The sequence below is a fragment of the Euwallacea similis genome, chromosome 8 (genome assembly GCF_039881205.1).
Source record: "Euwallacea similis isolate ESF13 chromosome 8, ESF131.1, whole genome shotgun sequence".
Lineage (NCBI taxonomy): Eukaryota > Metazoa > Arthropoda > Insecta > Coleoptera > Curculionidae > Euwallacea > Euwallacea similis.
In genome coordinates this window covers 1,661,888-1,679,725 of record NC_089616.1, presented here as the reverse complement: position 1 = coordinate 1,679,725, position 17,838 = coordinate 1,661,888, and the positions used below count along the sequence as shown (strand labels likewise).

General features: G+C 36.7%; 1 protein-coding gene across 5 annotated transcripts in view; it reads right to left on the bottom strand.

The window, feature by feature from the left end:
- Window positions 1–17,838, bottom strand: part of grh (grainy head) — a 66,543-nt gene that overhangs the window by 43,122 nt on the left and 5,583 nt on the right. The window lies entirely within an intron of this gene.

The following is a 17,838-nucleotide window of genomic DNA, read 5'->3' as shown; positions in this document are numbered from 1 at the left end:
ATCTAAGGGTCGAATATGGGGCACAATACACACAGTTAAATATTTTCAGAGATTTATTTGCATTAAAGGACAGCTATTCAATAAAACATGCAACTTTCCCTTGCCTACTGAATTTAAATCTACCAATTTAAATATATTGCTTATTGAGATAATAATTTTCATAGGCGATAAAGCAAGTTATAGCGATATAAGACCTATGCGTACGAAGAATGGTCATAGAATAATATTAAAGATGTTTTTCTTCTAATGTGACGCATTAGTGAGGAGCTTTCAGGAATACAAATTGAGACAGAAGCAGATAGGGTTAAACTAGAATATTAGGAAACGGCGCAGCTAAATGCGATTTAATGTAATCAATAACTAATAAATCTGATTTTGAATGTTTGGCTACAGTATTCACCCTGTGATTATTGGAGATTTTTTAAAGAGCACATTCCCACGCTTTCCAAGCCTGAAGCATTTTTGTATCGTCTCGTAAGCGTCTTAAGGGAGTCACCGTTCATCTTGTTCCGAGACGCAAAACTTCGTTCAATTTTCCACATCTAGGAGAGGCTCGCTCGTTTTTCTATAGTCTGATTTATGAAGCAGATCAGCGCGTTGTAGATTTTAGAAAAGCACGGTTGCCGTTATTGAAAAAAAAATACGAGAGTACATATGCAACTATCAATTATCAAAACTCTCAACTGAACTACATGCGATGTCAGAATTACTAGATTGGTTTAATTCGATCACGATCACATTTTCCATTAATTTATTAATAAAAAATATATTAAAAACCACCGCAAAAAACTTAAATTTAGACTTCGACACTAATCAAAATGTAAACAAAGCACAACTCGAAATTGCAAAATACAATTTGGCAACGTCGAGCGACATTTTCTCATGAGCTGCCCGAATCGACCAGAATATTTTTCGATAGTCCTATAAGCCGCAATGGTAAATTTTCGATAACCTTCGATACCTTGCTCTTTCACGAATTATGACACACTGATATGTTTCATAAATCGGACTACACAAGTTGTCCCACAAATCCCCAACAACGAACATTTTCTGGATGTGGAAAAACGAACAAGGACGTAACCGAATGAACTCTCTAGATGTGGAAAAATGGACACTAATTTCTTGCATGTGGAAAAACGAGCAAAGCCCTCCTGGATGTACAGGGTGTGCCACGACTATGGGATTCTATCCGTATCTTGAAAACTATGACTAGGAAAGAGTTGAAAGTTTGGTGCCATACTAAAGTGGATGTGATCTGTTGATTAAAAATATTTTCATGAAAATACCACGTCCGGTTATACCGGAAATGTATGTCAATTTGCTTATTTTAAATGCAATACCTGTATATTATATTAAATTTCGATTCTGTGGAACATTATAAACATTTTTCATGTATAATGTCCTATATCTAATTTTTACGGTTGTTGAGATATTTAGAATTTTCCAAAAAAAATTTTGTTGTAGCCATTAATTAATTTTCTAATAATTCGAAAATGGCTAAGTATTTTGCAATGAAATTTTGCGTTATTGTACAAAATACTTTACAGCCCTTAAATCAGTGAGTGAAATCAAGCCTTTTCATACAGAGTATTCAAAAACATAATTTTTGAAAAATATTTTTAATCAATAGATCACATCCGCTTTAGTATGACATCAAATTTCAATTTTTTCCTAGTCGTAGTTTTCAAGATACGGATAAACGCCCATATTCGTGGGACACCCTATATACCCAGAAGAGCTTTCCTCGTTTTTCCACATGCAAGAAATTATCGTTCACTTTTCCACATCTAGAGGGTTCATTTGTTCGCGTCCACAAGAGCCTAGTTCGTTTTTCCACATCCAGAAAATGTTCGTTTTTGCGTATCTGCATAGTTGATTTTTCCACATTTATTGATACACGAATGTTGAAATTTTCACGATCCCGATCGTTCAAAATTTGAATGTACATCGAAATTGTCTCGTTGGGTTTCTGTCGGTCTATTTGTGACGAACGTTATTAAAACAATGGGCTCTAAGATTTTCGAGTAATTTCGTTAATTTGAACGTGTGTTGTTACGCAATAAGCCGAATGATCTCTGCAACAGATCGAGGTAATCGTTCCAAATATCCGCATTAAAAATAATCATTAATAAAATCATTTGCATATCGATTTCATGGGTTCATGAAAAAGCGTTTCACAATACGTTCCTACATCTTATGTAAATATCGCTAAAAAGCGCAATTAGTGAAAAGGTTAAGATAAACAGCCGATCTATTTTTCCCAAATAACTACACCTACCCGATGTTAATTTAAGCATTCCATACTTTTATGCACCTTAAATTACTAATTGTATGTAAATTGATGTACGCGGTTAACAATTTTTAAATGTAGGCCGTTGCAGCCTCAAGGGACCAACATTGAACGATACCAAGTCTAATATTAATTAATTAATTAATAGCGAGTATGCATAAAGAAAAACATGTGGCTGAAAATATTTGAAGCCGACTTTGAGCTTACCGGGGAATAATTAAAAATTACGAAATGGTTCGGTACCAGCGTTTTAATGTCACGGCCATTCGTGTAGATTAGACGCATAAAAAATGATTTTAGCTTGTTTGTCGTTTCAAGAGACAAATCAGAGTGTTCATGGAACATATATCTTTACCTGGAGTTATTATGCACGCAGGTATTTATTAGAACCATAATAATTAGTGCTGAATCATTTAAATGATGTTTTTTTGTATAATAACGGCGCCATTAATTAATGATATATCATTGCGCAATGGTTAGGAAGAGATTCCAAGACGCAATGGAAAGAAAATTTAGGGAATTCCATTTCTAGTCCAAGTGAGAAAACAATCCTTTCAAGGGTTCTCTGCTTCGCACTTACGCTATTTATTTCATCGGATTTCTATGCTCACATGGTTGTGTAATCTATGTAAAGGTATATCAAAGATTTAGATTCTCTGATAATATGTAGATTGCAACCAACCAAGTGGTATTCGACACTTGTGGAACGGTAATTCAATACTGAGGCGACATACGAGAAGGCCTTAACTATATATCAGAATGGTAGAAGTATTATTTTAACAAAAGCGATACTTCAAAGTCTTCAGCACCTTATATTTGTTACCTACTTAGGTTTAAAACCGAAAAGTGCGCACTTCTTGAAGAGAATGTGGAAGAGTTTTAATGTTTTTAAGTGTGGTTATAATTTTTTTAATGCATTTGCTTTTCGCACACAGGCTTCTTTAAAAGAATGCCGGTGCGGCAGATATTTGAAAAAAGTCTGGAAAAAAACCGTGCCCTCGTCTGGGGCGGAGCTGGTGAACGGTGGCCTCATCGAAGAAATCGGAACTGACACTGAATTTTTTATGCTGATACAATAGCTATCGCGTTTTAGCATTTACTCTAAATGTAAAATTAAAAAAAAAAAAAAAAACTAAATTTTTTTAATTAAAAAAATTAATAAAAAAACCAATGAAAAAAAAGAATAAAAGAAATATGCTAAAAAAATTTGAAAAACCCCCAAACGACCCTAATTTAGACGATTATGACTTTCTGGAGTGAAAAATGTTTAAATATAACATGCGCGATTCGCCCGGCGCGGCTTGCCCCATGCCTTCACAGTATCTGTAAGCTGCAAGCTGCCTTTTGCCGTCCACGAACAACGCACTCTTCCAGTATTCTCTCTCGAGAATAACCATAATTATTGGTGTAAAATGCAGCATTTAATACGCCAATGGGTATACATCTTGTGCAAAGTGCTAGAGTTACACAAGTTCGATTATATGACTCGGGCCAATATATCAGTTAGCCATACATTCTCTTCGTATGTAGGGCGGCGAAAGAAAAATCAGTCTGCATCCGCAGCCGATGATGATAATTCTGTCTGGTTCAAGTTACAAAACAACCTTTTTCGATGTTCACGATTTTAAAGCATTCTGAATTCTGAAAGTACCATTGCGGACTGACAGACTCAGAGAAGGTGCCACGCAGCAAAGTCCTTCCCTGGGCCTTTAAAGGATTCCATTATTAACCGCAGCCGTGACTGATACTGCAGTATATTATTAACATCCCAATGCGTTTTTTATGATAATTATTAGTGTTTAATTTTACGCACATCGTAATTAACAGGCTTCATTTCGTATTTGGTCCAGGGCCACCTGAAGCCTTTCTGTCGCCCTTCAAATGGACCACTGCGGATTGATATAATTGTATGTTAAAATTTATGCATTTTTTACCAAAATCGTGCACCTTCACAAGGTCTTACCTTGCAGAGGGTTTTTTTTAATCTTTGTGACAGTAAATAACATATCGCCATTGTCCACATTGTTCGCGTCTCGTGGTTCCTGTTCTTAGCTGACATTTGGAGTGGGTACCACCACTAAAATTTCTTATGTGTATTATTTAAATGTCAGAGATTTTATCTAAAAGTGATTTTTTCGTAATGGGCTTTGTGACACACGTTCTTGTGAGATACCAAAATATCTCCTCGCAGTTCTCAATGCCTGAAAAATGTAGATGAGCGAGCGAGCTAGATTTTTAATTGTCTGCTTAGAAATGCCATGGTGACAAACCCTGACCCAAAAGAGCCGTTGTTGAGTCATCAGGGAGCACTCCTACTTAAGTAAGTCGTTCCTCTTGAATATCAAAATGAGCGCAAACGAGCCCGTAATTCAATTAACTGTTTCAGACAAAGCACAAATCTCTTCATGTTACACCACTGCCTGTCAACGCAAATAAAAGTAAAAGATGGACAATAACAGCTCCAGTTGTGTCGAAACTGTAACAGTCCGAATTAATGGCGTATCTGGGTTGCATAAACGAAATTTTAAAGGTTAATTGGTCCTCATTTACAAACTTACAATAATTTGCTTTTTGTAACTGATGTGATGCATTTACCGATAATGTCCCATTTCGAAGTTTTTAGCATCTCGGAAACAGATAAAAGGAACGATCATTTTTCTTGTTGGTTGCCTTGAAAATGTTACGTGCAAAAGATCAGAAAATTACAATGAGGGAGGCAAAAGATTGTCAACTCAGCCATACCGTCGCAGGGTGGAAAGTATTTATTGTCACATAAAACGAATCTTTCTAAGTTTAAGGAAATTTAGTGGCCAAAATATGGTGCCACCTTCCACCACGCTTTTTACCGCCATCTTTTTGCGTATTGAGAAATTTATTTTCCAAAATGTGGTGCCATCTCTAATCGGCGATTATTAATTTCTGACACATCACTGTAGGGGAAATTGTCTGCTTTTTTCGAAATTTTAATTCAAATATCTGGAGTCTTGCTCGTATGTCCAGCAAGTCTGGACGCACTGGCGCATATCTCAATAAATGGACTTAAAAAAAATGTTTTCAAATCCGACAGCGTTTTCTAGCTTGCTGACCTCTTTATTTAACTGATTTAGTGTGTAATATTAAAATTATTATCGTTTGTTAACTAAGTTTTAACAAGTCCTTAACTGCTGTGCTCCAATTAAATTGTGTATTAATTGAAAGAAATTTATTACATTTAACCTTGTTTTACTTGAGGCCAAATATAAAAATTACATGTCGATTTTTTGTTCGTGTTGTAAGTGTCCTTACATCTATGTGAAGCAATTCTACATCTATCGACGGCATATAAACTAGGGTATATAGGATAAATAGGTAAAGGGGCTGTTGCGGTCTTTATGTTCACGTATGTACGATTTTCCAAAAATACCCAAAAAAATTTCCAAATTTTGATTTGACGTACCAGATATCGCCGAATCAATCAACTCAAATTTCCCAAACCCGAAGAAAGGCACATTCGCTCCGGCCATTTCTGTGTGAAGTTGAGCCATCCCTGTGTAAAGTTGAGACTCTAATCAATATTAATAGAAACTACGTAATCAGCATGTTGCACGCTACAAGACCAGATTGTTTCGTGTCTTGTGGGTAAAGATAAAAACTATATAGTACCTAACCAGCGGTAATAAACAAACACGAGTAACAGATTTATCTTTATAACTGAGATTCCTAGACCAGTAGTGGGTGTAGAAGATGGAAGGGGCCACGACTCAGACAGTCGAGCAATTCTGACCTTGCTAAGGTTAAGGCAGTTCTAGGTCCTATTAGCTAACAACTTGTAGTTTAGTCTACTCTATTCGCTTCACATGATATTTCTTCAATGACCGAGGCTGAGTGAACTTTAATGGCTCCTCCTGCTTCGGTGCAGATGATCATGCAGTATTTCTGTTTATCATAGAAAAAGGCGAGAAAAATACGACTTGGCGAACTAATGTTTAGGAAGTACCACACCAACGTGGTAGAGAGCGGCTATTTTAAATAGGACCCCCTATATATTGTTTCATGTTCATGTATTGTCGCTATTTGCTCTTGATCGTTTCTACTTAATAATTCCTGTGTTTATTTCTGTGTTCGAAATATTAACTAAAGCTCTTATTTTTTGTCAAAATTAGGTCCTGAGAAAAGCTTTGTTACAAGGGGATTCGAATTCGCAAAAAAGTGCGCTTTTTAAATAGAACGCCATATTTACTAGCAATTGCGCTGAAAGACGAATAAATTGCCTTCAAAGTGATACAGCGTGTTCCTGCACCTAAACCGACACATTTCGCTAATAAGTGCTGCTTAGCGCATCGCCTCTGCGCATGTGATCATTTTGGCATTTCTGCCGAAGGTGGCTCTGCACCGCCATGATGGATAAAAAACAATTGAATATTTGTTTACACGCTTACGTCATATTGAAGGTCTCTGGGCCACGCTGAAAATGACCGTCGAGCGGCAATTTCCGAATTGAAGATGAAAAGTACAGTGGCGCGATCCAGGACAGTGGAGCCCGAAGAAAATGAAATAAATTACCGAACATGTGGTCGCCATTTTATGTTGGCATGACAAACCACAATGTGCCCATTGCGCAATTAGTAGAGTAGAATAATAATCAGTTTTTTATGGTATAAATTTAGATTTTTGACAAGTCAGTATCCCTGAGCCCGAGAAGTAGTACCTACGGTAAACGCTTAGAAAAAATTAAACTGACCGCGCCCGCTTTCTCATTTATCAGTTGTCTCTTTTCAACGTTATCGGGCTCTCTTCACCAAAACTCGTTTTGGGACGGCCAGGTATAGGTCATTCATCTATCGGAGCTTTTGGGCCCAGCATCGATTTATTTTTGTGTGCCGAGAATTGTTTAAATCTTTTCATTTAAGGCTTCTTTGAAGAGGCAAAGAGGGGACTACGAGTTTATGGTAGAAAAATCTATGCCGGGGGAATCCATCGGCGGCAGTAGCAGCTAGACCGCGACCTGCAACTGTTGCTATTGCTGCTAATTGTCTACCTCGCTTTCAGATTTTACGCAAAAAGAGAAATCGATTTACTTCACCTGATGCGTACACTAAGTCACACATGGTGCAAAGATGCTGTTTATATTATAATGTGCGAAACCTGCAGCAGAAGAGATCAATACACCTTTGCTGGACTTTCTTCGATGTCAAGCCATTTAAAGACCTGACCAAAGTCATCGACTTCAAAAAATATTTGGCTGCTTTTTACGTTCTCTGCAGTCAGCCTTCTGTTAGTTTAATTGTATTGGAAATTACTGAATTTCGATCTTCACGTAAGGTGGATGGGAAGCCTTCGTCATGCAAGAAACTGGATATTAGTTACCTGATTTACTTAACTTACTTTGGTGACCGATTTTCGGGTAATAACGCCAGCCCATACCTGAAACAAAACAATGATGCAATTATTAAGAAATATACATTCACAGGGCCTCAACCAGAAAATATTTCATCTTCCGCAATTTATGTTACTCAAGTTTTCGATATTACGTTTACGCAAGCAAAGTTGCACAAGTGATACATTTCGCAAAAACATGAATCGTATAATAAGCCCTTAACACTAAATGATATTGAAGAACACTGCGCAGCAGCATCTTTAAATCCGATTTAAAATTGGTACAGTCACTTGATCAGATGGCTTATTCGGCTAGGACAAAGACCAGTCAAAAATGCCATTGTTAAACAAAAGAATGGATGTTACTTCCACGGCTCTCTTTGCAAATACGGGATTTATCGTAAGGAAAAACAAAATCGATGATGGTTGCCGAAGGTCGAAACGTCGGATTTCAAATGTGGCATGGCCAAGTTGTAGAAGAGGGAAAGTTGCACTGATGAAGCAATCATTTTGAATTATTTCGACAAATAAGCTGAGCAAGAAATAAAAACCTTTTTCCAAAATTTCAGTTTTTTTCGAAAAGCTTCGAGAGCCATCGGAATTTTTCAAATTTTGAAACGACATCTTCTCGAACTCCAAATTGCGCAGCCTTGCACCAATTTATTCATTGGCCCCGATTTAACCTACGTCCTGTATACATTCAGCGAGCTCTTTATAAGAAAGTTTTGGAATGAATTTCTGAGCTAATTGTGGGCGGAATTTTATGGCAGAGTTCTGCATAAGTGAAAAAGAGGCCGGTACTCTATGAATCACATGTCCATAGAAGTTTTCTTCAAACTCGTAAAGACCTCTAGGTTTTTTACTGGGACCTCAGAAATTAAATATTTTACTCGGGCAACTTGTGCAAAGTCTCTTGGACTTTGTATGGTAGCGAAGGTCGGCGCTGACCTTGCTTTTAAGACTATTATCCGCCCACTTTAAGAATACACAGTATCTACTCTTTATGAAGCAACACATTCCGCTATTTGCTATTTTGCAGTTAGATCGGTACTAATTTTCCTAACCCTTTTTGGCTTCAGTTAGCTCTGATAAGCTCAACGAAATATGCGTTCTCTGATACCCGTTGACTTGTTTGCATTATGAGCGCCATTAGCATACTTGTTTGAAACTCCACAACAAACAATAAAATCAAGTACAATACCTATATATCCTGATTTACCGTTGCCACGTATAGTAAGTAATTGAATTTCATTCTGATTTCTAGTTTAACAGCCCTGTTCTAAGCTAGTTTCCGAGAGAGTAAACCAGTTATGACCTCGCTCAGAAAAAACAACTTGAGGTAGGTCCTGTGAAGTAACAAGTTATTACTACACTAACTGGAGTGTCCCAAATTCAGACTGGAACTCGAATGTCCGCATTAAAAAATACTGCACACATTTGAACCTATGTAAAACTTGTTTCGTCTTCTGAATACGTAATTATTTGTGTGGTTTATTTACGCATTTTGCGAGCCCGTTTTATTCGTAATAACATCCTCACTGAAGCAGAATTGCTCTTTTAGAAGGTGGTGGTGCTCGGCTACCCCATCTCCTGAGGGACTCATCAGGGAGCAAATTCGTATAGTGGTGAATAATGTTCACGTTTTTGCATCGCCTAGATTCGCGTTATTTTCGAGCTAAAGTCATGAACGATCTCGGGCATTGACCCTGACAACACTCTCTATTGGATAGGGAAAACTCGTAACAGAGAAGCTGTTAAAATTTGGTAAACGAGAGTCAACCAAGCGACTTGCAGATAAGAGGCTGACATTGGCCAATCCCAAACTTCAAAGAATACGTCCTGGAATTCTTGTCCTGCAGATCCCTGGATCATTAGCTGACAACCGACTCACTTGATAGATGAACAGAAGACCCGTGGAAAAGGGCGCAAAGGAAACTGGGTACTTTACTTTTTTGAAAATTGAAGCTGAGCAGAAAGATATCTTAGACAGTGGAGCGAAAACGCTTTGATGATCCATTACACATAGTCAAAGTCTTATATTACTTTGCAAAATAATTCCTATGCAAATTAAAATTGTGAAGATCGCTGATTTCTAGGAACATCATGATTTATCCGTGATCAATAGGATTCGTTTTCCCTTACAATGGTATTAAAGCAGGATCGCAACAGGCTTAAACCAAAGTGAGGTCTTTCTGCTTAATCAGGATGACAAAGACGTTCATTGCAAGAGAAAGTTTCCTTCGCAATTACTACCATTAATTACGAGGTACGTTCAAATTCTTAAAACACCTTTAAATCTTCGTCAGAAATAAAAATAAATGATCTCTTCAAAACCTTTACGCGATTTGATTGCTCATCCAAGCGCGCAACGAGGAATACAGAATGGGTTACACCAGTTTATTTATTTATTACCAATTAAATCACCTTGAACCTGGGTTCGAACTCTGCCTAGTTGACTTGTTCTTCGATAAAATAAGACATAATATGTATCTAATGATTATTATAATGTTTCAGCCTCAAGAAAATGTACATACGTATTATTACATTTTTAAAGACGGGTTTCTATGCTCAGCTGTCCTTGAGTTTAGAGTTTTCGCTATAACTCGATTATAACGTATAGGTGTTAACACTTTACAGTATAATCGAATAGTAGAACCAATGATTAGTAAGATTATACTGAATTGGTGGAGATTAAATAGAATTGTTGATAATGCAAACGCTATTTCAGCAGTTTGGTTTACTCCGCATTAAGTTTTCCGACATCTTCAAAACGTTTTGGTTTGCTCCTCAGTTTATTTGGCGAGGCAATTCAAAATGGTTAACGCTTCATCAGTGCAACTTGTCCTCGTCTACAACGTGATGATGTCACATGTGAAATCCGACATTTCTACTTTCGGCAACCATCATCAACTTTGTTTTTTCTTATGGGCGCCATATTGGATTGTCACATTTTCAAATTAAGCTTTTTCTTCCGATTGCGATGGTGAGTCACATGCTAAGGTCTGGCCTTGCAGTTTCGCGGAAGTATCAAAAATGCCGTTTTTGCAAACAGTGTCTTAAATGTAACTTTTATTTGCCGAACGGGACCTTGACACGTGAGACTTCGTCGTAATGAGGGAAAAAACCTGAATTAAAAAATTTGAAGATGTAATGTGGCACCCATATGAAAAAACCAAGTTGATGATGGTTGCTGAGAATCGAAACATCAGAGCTCAAATGTGAAATAGCGGCGTTGTGGGGAAGAAGTTACGCTGGTCCAGTGTCAATAATTTTGAATCGCCTCGTCAAATGAACTCAAGAAAAAATAAAAACATCTTTCCAAAACACCTCAGACTACCTGCGCAAATTGATAGAAGGCGCTGTGCGAATTTGAGTTAACGAAAAATTTGAAAAAATAAAGTTCTTAGGGTACCTGAGGTTGCTTAAATCTTGGCCGTTAAAAACAAAAAAATAAATAAGAAAACTTAGCAGGAAAAAACTTCCCGAACCAACATATAAAGTTATGGCCACCACACCCTGTACCAACAGAAAATGAATGGTTCAATCGGAGGCACTAGACGAGGACGATTTAATCTAGAAAACTCATTCCCGGCTGGAATAATTATTTACTATTTGCGAATGATCTATCTTCTAAAATCGATAAAGTGGCGATGCCACGACGTCGCGCATGCAAATTAAAAAGCAAATTGTTGCAGAATAGCAACATTAAAGGCCATTCACGAAACCGTTACACGCAAAATGCGCACATCTGAGGAGCATTAAAAAATAATTTATCGAAGAAAACGTTTTTTGATAACATAAATTGGGCTTAAATGGTATGGCAAAGTCAATGGTGAAGCAAATGAAGGAAAATGCTTTTTTCGGTTCGTTTGCCTTTAAGCCAAATGAGCCACTATTAACAAGTATTCGTAATATGCCGGCTGAGTTTAATATCACATGATCGCTGCTGCCTTTACAGCACTATTATTTTCAAAATTTATGACCTTCGAACCTCAATATGAGCTTACCATATGGGTTCACTTTAAAGAACGTTATTGTTACAAATCATGCTTCGACAGAGTTACGACGGCAGTCATTAAAAATTCGACGCAACAACCTTCATAGTAGGCAAAATCTGACGATATCTGATGAGTTTTTCGAAGGCAATTTCAGAAGTCCTTATTTAGGATGATGTGTCTTTGCAGAAAAGCCCCCTTTGATCGTCTTGAGACTGAGGCTTTGAGGCAGCCTGCAACACCTGAGCGTAGAAAACCAACGCAAAAGACATAAGAGCAATGAAAAAAGGGTTGTAATTATTGAAATTAATAGGGGTGGAGGTACATGCTGGCTTGAGTAAGTAAAAAAAAGTATAGATAATTAAGAAATGATAATGTGAGCCATTTCCGATGAACCATTTATAATGCATGACCGAAAGCAATCAGTATAAGAAATGGAAATCATTTTATTTTCCGGTTCTTATATAGTAGTAATTGCCAATTAACGAACCTTTTACACTTATTTGAATGCAGAAATGCTCCTATTGGAATAATTGATTTATTAGGTAAAAACAGCATTCTGTATCTGTATTTAATATTTAGCAATATTATTTATTTGAATTCGGTGATACGGGCACTGATTATATCTTGTAGCTAACTAATGACAATAAAAAGCATCAGTTTATTAACTAAAGGGCAACTGAAAAATCACATTACTGATTTTATATACAAGGTGGGGATATATGTACGCTGGGAACTTCTTGAATCGCCTGCGTCATTACGCTCATCTAAACCGCAGTAGTTACGGTGTTGTGCGGAGAAAGCTGCGCTCATTGAGAACATGCCCTGAAATCCAAAATATCTACAGGGTCCTATCCCAAAGATCTTCCCTGAGACAGGGCGAAAACGAAAGAACGAGAGAGAGTGTTCAAGAAGAGGGGAGTGAGAGATTGAGTGAGAAGGGTCGAGGGATGGAGAGGGAGCAGAAAACAATTTTGTCTAAGGATGAATGGTGGATTCTACTAGGGCAATAATGTTATTCTTATCCGAGATTCTGTGCAGACTCTGAAAACGAGAGGTTCTGTGAATCCTGACAAGCAGTTTTATGCGATTAGTGGGGCACGGGCATATAGATTGCGTAACAGAAGGAGCTTGAAATGAACCACGTTAAGTGCCATTAAGTGAGTACAACTTTGATGGTGCCGAAAAAAGTCGTACCTATTGATCACAATCGCGCCGTCAAATGGAAACTACTTCAAGCCAAGGTACACCCCGAAAGTAAACTTTGGCAATTTCACGCATAAGTAAAAATGTACATTTTTGCATATTGTGATCCACAAATTATCTGCTCTTTGAAGGTCAAAATGAGAAGCATAAATGAAGCGTCTGTTTTTGCCAAATTACACTCGTATTCCCACTTTCTTCTCTAGCAATTGTAAAATAACATTGGACCCATCTGAAGGAATTTCATAAAGGTTAAATGGTGGTATAATACGCATGCTACATTTGTTTAACTCATGATGGCTCCAATAAGAGGAACGTCAGTCATGCGTGGCTTATGTTAAGTAAGAACCGAGCCAAGAAGTTATGGCCTCTGCGTGGGTTTAAAGATTCTATTTAAAATGCCCTCTACCCAGATAGATACTGACCGCTATCCTCAATTACAGCCAAAATACGAAGTAACAGCTATAAATCCTTATTAATTCACAAGTCGGAATATTTATTCGTCTAAATCATGATAAAGGGGAACTGAAATAGCAATTCTACGAAAACATGTTGGAATGTCATTATTTTCAAGGCCATAAAGTTCTTATCATAAATAAGAATTACATAAGATCTGCAGAAATACGCTACATAGTACAAGATTTACTAGCTGCGCAAACGCTCTTGTATTTTGCATCAGCGCAGCAGCTCGTGTAATAAATAACTTCACTTTTTTGTTATACCGGACGGTTTCACTGGTCGTGTTTTATTTACTTTGCACATATGTATGAGATTTTCGATGCCACGTTTGAAATATTATTGATGAGTCTAAATTACTGCAACGCTATTTTAACCTTTCAAGGTAAAGTTTTAGCATCGTCCACTTTGGAAAACCAAGAGTGTTCTGAAGGTTTGTGGTCAATTTTACAATCCCACGAATTTGTTACATGGTTTAGCTTACATTTATAAATTATTTCTCAATTAAAGCCCGTTTCGCCCTCACATGCCCTCATCAGTCATCATACTGCATCTGCATTGGTAAGGTGGTTGACAAGTGCTTTAAAAATCCCTGAAAAGTGCCATTATTGCTTCGAAACTTTGGAAGATTAATGTTACGTGTCTATTATCTCTGTGTATTCACTGGGCCTTGAAATAATATCCGGTAAATTCATTAACCAACCAATTCAATTCTTTAGGATTGTAAGTGCTTAATAAAAATAAAAATTTGGGTTTATTGCAGGTATTTCGCAGATTTGGTGATCATTTGAGCTTCACGGATGGCATTAACATATCGTTATTAAGGCCGTTTTGATTTAACCGACATGGCACGTTATATGTGACCTGTGTAGGTTTCGGGGTAGAGGCTAAAATTTATATTAATCAACTCTGTCATTGAGAAATTGAAAATTCTACAAATACGAACTATTTTATTGTGTTTTTCACCTCCTCACATAAAGTTGACTTTCTGGGGTCAAACTATTGAATACGGGAAGTAGAACCTTCCCAGGTACCGACATTAAGATGCCGTAGGTTTGCTGCCAACTTTCTACTCTGCACATTCGCCAATATGGCCCTTGATGGTTCGGATTCCTCTCGTGAACTGGCACGTGGGAACCCGACTTTTGTCCCCCGGCGATAATATACGAACTTCCACGATAATACGAGGTATTCGAGAAGTGCCCTGATAGGGTTTTTAGTTACAACGCTATAAAGCCAAAAGGCCAATTAAGATTTTATATAAATGTATCGCGCACTAGTCATTTTGTATCGCAAATTGTGCCCAAATATGGCGTAATGGGCCTCTTCAAAATGTTTCTGGGAAATCACTTATGATCTCGAATTATGGCGAAGGACTCGTTCAATCTGCGGAATGGATATAAAGGTCGTGGCGTAATGGCTGACAAAAGAGGTACTCAATCTAAATCTAACCTGACTGACATAGTTTTTTAGCGCTAGATAAGTGTTCTCGCATTTTGTATATTAGTAGAAAAATATTTATTTTGGTCAGAGATCAGGGTCGAATCATCGGCTGGGCACAATTTAATGGAAAACTGAATTTGAAAAACGACGTGGACATTAACAATATTGAGTAAAACGATAAGAAAAAAGCAAAAAAGAATTAATTTACAAAAGCTTTTCTTGCTCTGTTTGGCGATGAATCGATAGGGATAAGAAAAGTGCAAAATTAGTGAACAAAGAAAAATGTAAGAATAATATTGAACATGACAAGACAGAATAAAAGGTAACTTAAGAAGGGGGGATGCACATGCGTGGTAAGGATGCGGGAGAAAAGCTGAGAAGAAAGGAATCAAAGATTTAGTTTAAATCGGCGTGGATAGTTGCACACATACATACAGGGTGTTTCAGAATAGTATGTTATAAATTTAAGAAGTAGTTCTATGAATGATTTTGAGAAAAAAAGTTTATTTGAACCTAGATCCGTTTTCGCTTTCTGTCTGAAATACAAAGTGTTAAAGTTTGCTATATTTTTTTGTGTTTTTTTAATAAGTCCAGACATGCATTAAATATTTTTATCAAACTTGGTGGGTGTAAGTTAGGTGTAGAAACATAACTTTTAAGAGGAAAACGAATTTTTAAATTTAAGCAGTGACGCCCCCAATGCCATGACCCTGTTTATTTTTTGTGAAAAATATATTACGCCACGATTTTTCAAAAAATTATTTTTTTTTTCTTAATTCTACTTCTTTTTGTTAAAAAACTGGTTTCTTGAATTTTTTTCGTAAGATCGAGCATTGTCAAACAACAAACGGATTAGTTAACGTTGTATGTTATAATAACGACCAAATTAGTTACAATAATACTTAATATGTAGCAATTTATAACGGTCATTCAGACGAAAAAAATTTAATAAGTTGCTGAAACTGTCCTCCGCCTGCAAAGATACATGCCTCAGCCCTTTTTCCCATATTATCGCGCACTCTTTGAAAAATTCCCGGAGTAATTCTAATAGCCTAGAAGGTATTATGTGATTTCTCAGATTTTTCTCTTAAAAAATGTGTTTCTACGCCTAACTTACGCCCACCACGTTTAATAAAAATATTTAATGCACGTCCGGACTTATAAAAAAAAACAAAAAAATATAGCAGACTTTAACACCCTGTACTTAAGACAGAAAGCGAAAACGGACCTAGGTTCATATAAGCTGTTTTTCCTAAAATCACTCATAGAATTACCCCTTAAATTTATAACATACTATTCTGAAACACCCTGTATAATAATCGGCATTTCCCAGGCATCTCTCTAAGTGTTCGGAATTTTGGCAATTTTAAATAGCCTTCCATCGCTTATGGTTTTTGAGATACCCACCGGTTTTGCGGCTCGAATTTCTTGCATCACGTATGTCTCGAAAATTTTAAATTCTATTTTAAGACGCACTAAAGGCATTTGCGAGAAAAGCATAACTGGACATATTGGCAGGTTTTAAATGGGTGCCTCCATCAATTCTAAAGTTCAGCTTGGCCATAAATTAAATTTATTTATAATTTAGAATCTATCTAGTTGGTACAGGTGTTGCCCATGGTTCTGAATCATCGGCTAACTTTTTGGAGGCTTTCGCAGCAATCCCTAAACGTTATTGGATGCTGCAGCCACACACGTTTTGGTCCGGTTTAGCTTCTTGTAGCGCGAGCTCTAACGGGCATCGAAATGGTCGCAGCCGTTGTAGAGTTTATTTAATAATCGCAGGAAAAAAACCGTAACAAACATTATAATATTAAAGCGCGAAATTTTTTGCCGGACGCTCGGTAAGAAATGTTGTTGGAATCATAAATATAAAGGACCTTGAATTACTCACTGGATCTTGCTAATGTGATTAGCGCTTTTAGGGCTACATCGTAAAAATCTGCGTAACTGCAAAAATACGTAAGCGCTGCATGGTTTTCTTTCAGCGTGAAAAACCCATTTCCAAGTCCAATATCGAGACAATTTTTTTTTGCGGGACGGTATTCCCAAAGCGGCCCAAAGGTCGGGGCATTGGCCAGTCTCCGTTCGATTTTGTCTACGAGGTGTTATCTGCGATAATAAACATAAAATTACTTTGACCGGAGAGCAGTGAGAAATCTTTAAAAATACCTGTAATAACCTTGATTTCAGCATCTCGATATGTTTTAAGAAATAGTTTTACTGTGAACGTTTCTGTGTATATTACTAAATTACGGCAATAAAAACATAAAGTCGCTATTATAAAATTTCCCTCCAGATTACCACATTAAATTTTAGGATTCACCTACATAAATTATACCATAAGAACGTCCATTATCATTTAAAAGAGAGAACGAAACAGCTTGTTTTTGATACTAAGTGTTATTAATATTGATTTTTATTGCTTTGTCAATATACAGGGTGTTTCAGAATGGCACGGCACTATTTAAGCAATGTATTCTCTAGTATAAAATAAAAAAAGCTCATATAAGCATGCGTCCGATTTCGATCGGTAACGAAGAAGAGGGTGTTAAAAGTTAAGAAAAAATTGATTTTTTATTTTATTGTGCTTCATCTACTACAGATAGAGTTTTCAAATTTTATATCTTATTAGGTAATAAGTGCTGCTTAATACGAGAGTAGATTGCTCTAACTATAATACTATACAGGGCCGTGTATTTTCTGAGGTTTTGGTACATAAAATCCTTTAGAAAAATTTCCCCGTGTGCCACTGATGAATGTTAATATTTTTCTTAAGATCTCCAATCTATTACCTAAATTTTCTCTTTCTTGATTTTTGGTCGAATTCCGTTTAGTTTCTTCATGAATTAATTAATTTATAAATTCAATCAAATCTACAGACCCCACGATGTTTTAGAGTTGCACGACACTATTTGAGGTATGTATTTTCTAGTACAAAGTAACAAAGAAAGTTCATAAAAGTATATCTCTCAAGTTAATTCGTTATCGAAATACTAGGGCATAAAGATATTTATTAAACAATACAACATTTATGCCCCAATGCCTCGGTAATGAATTGACTTAGCACACATGATTTTATGAAATTTATTCTTT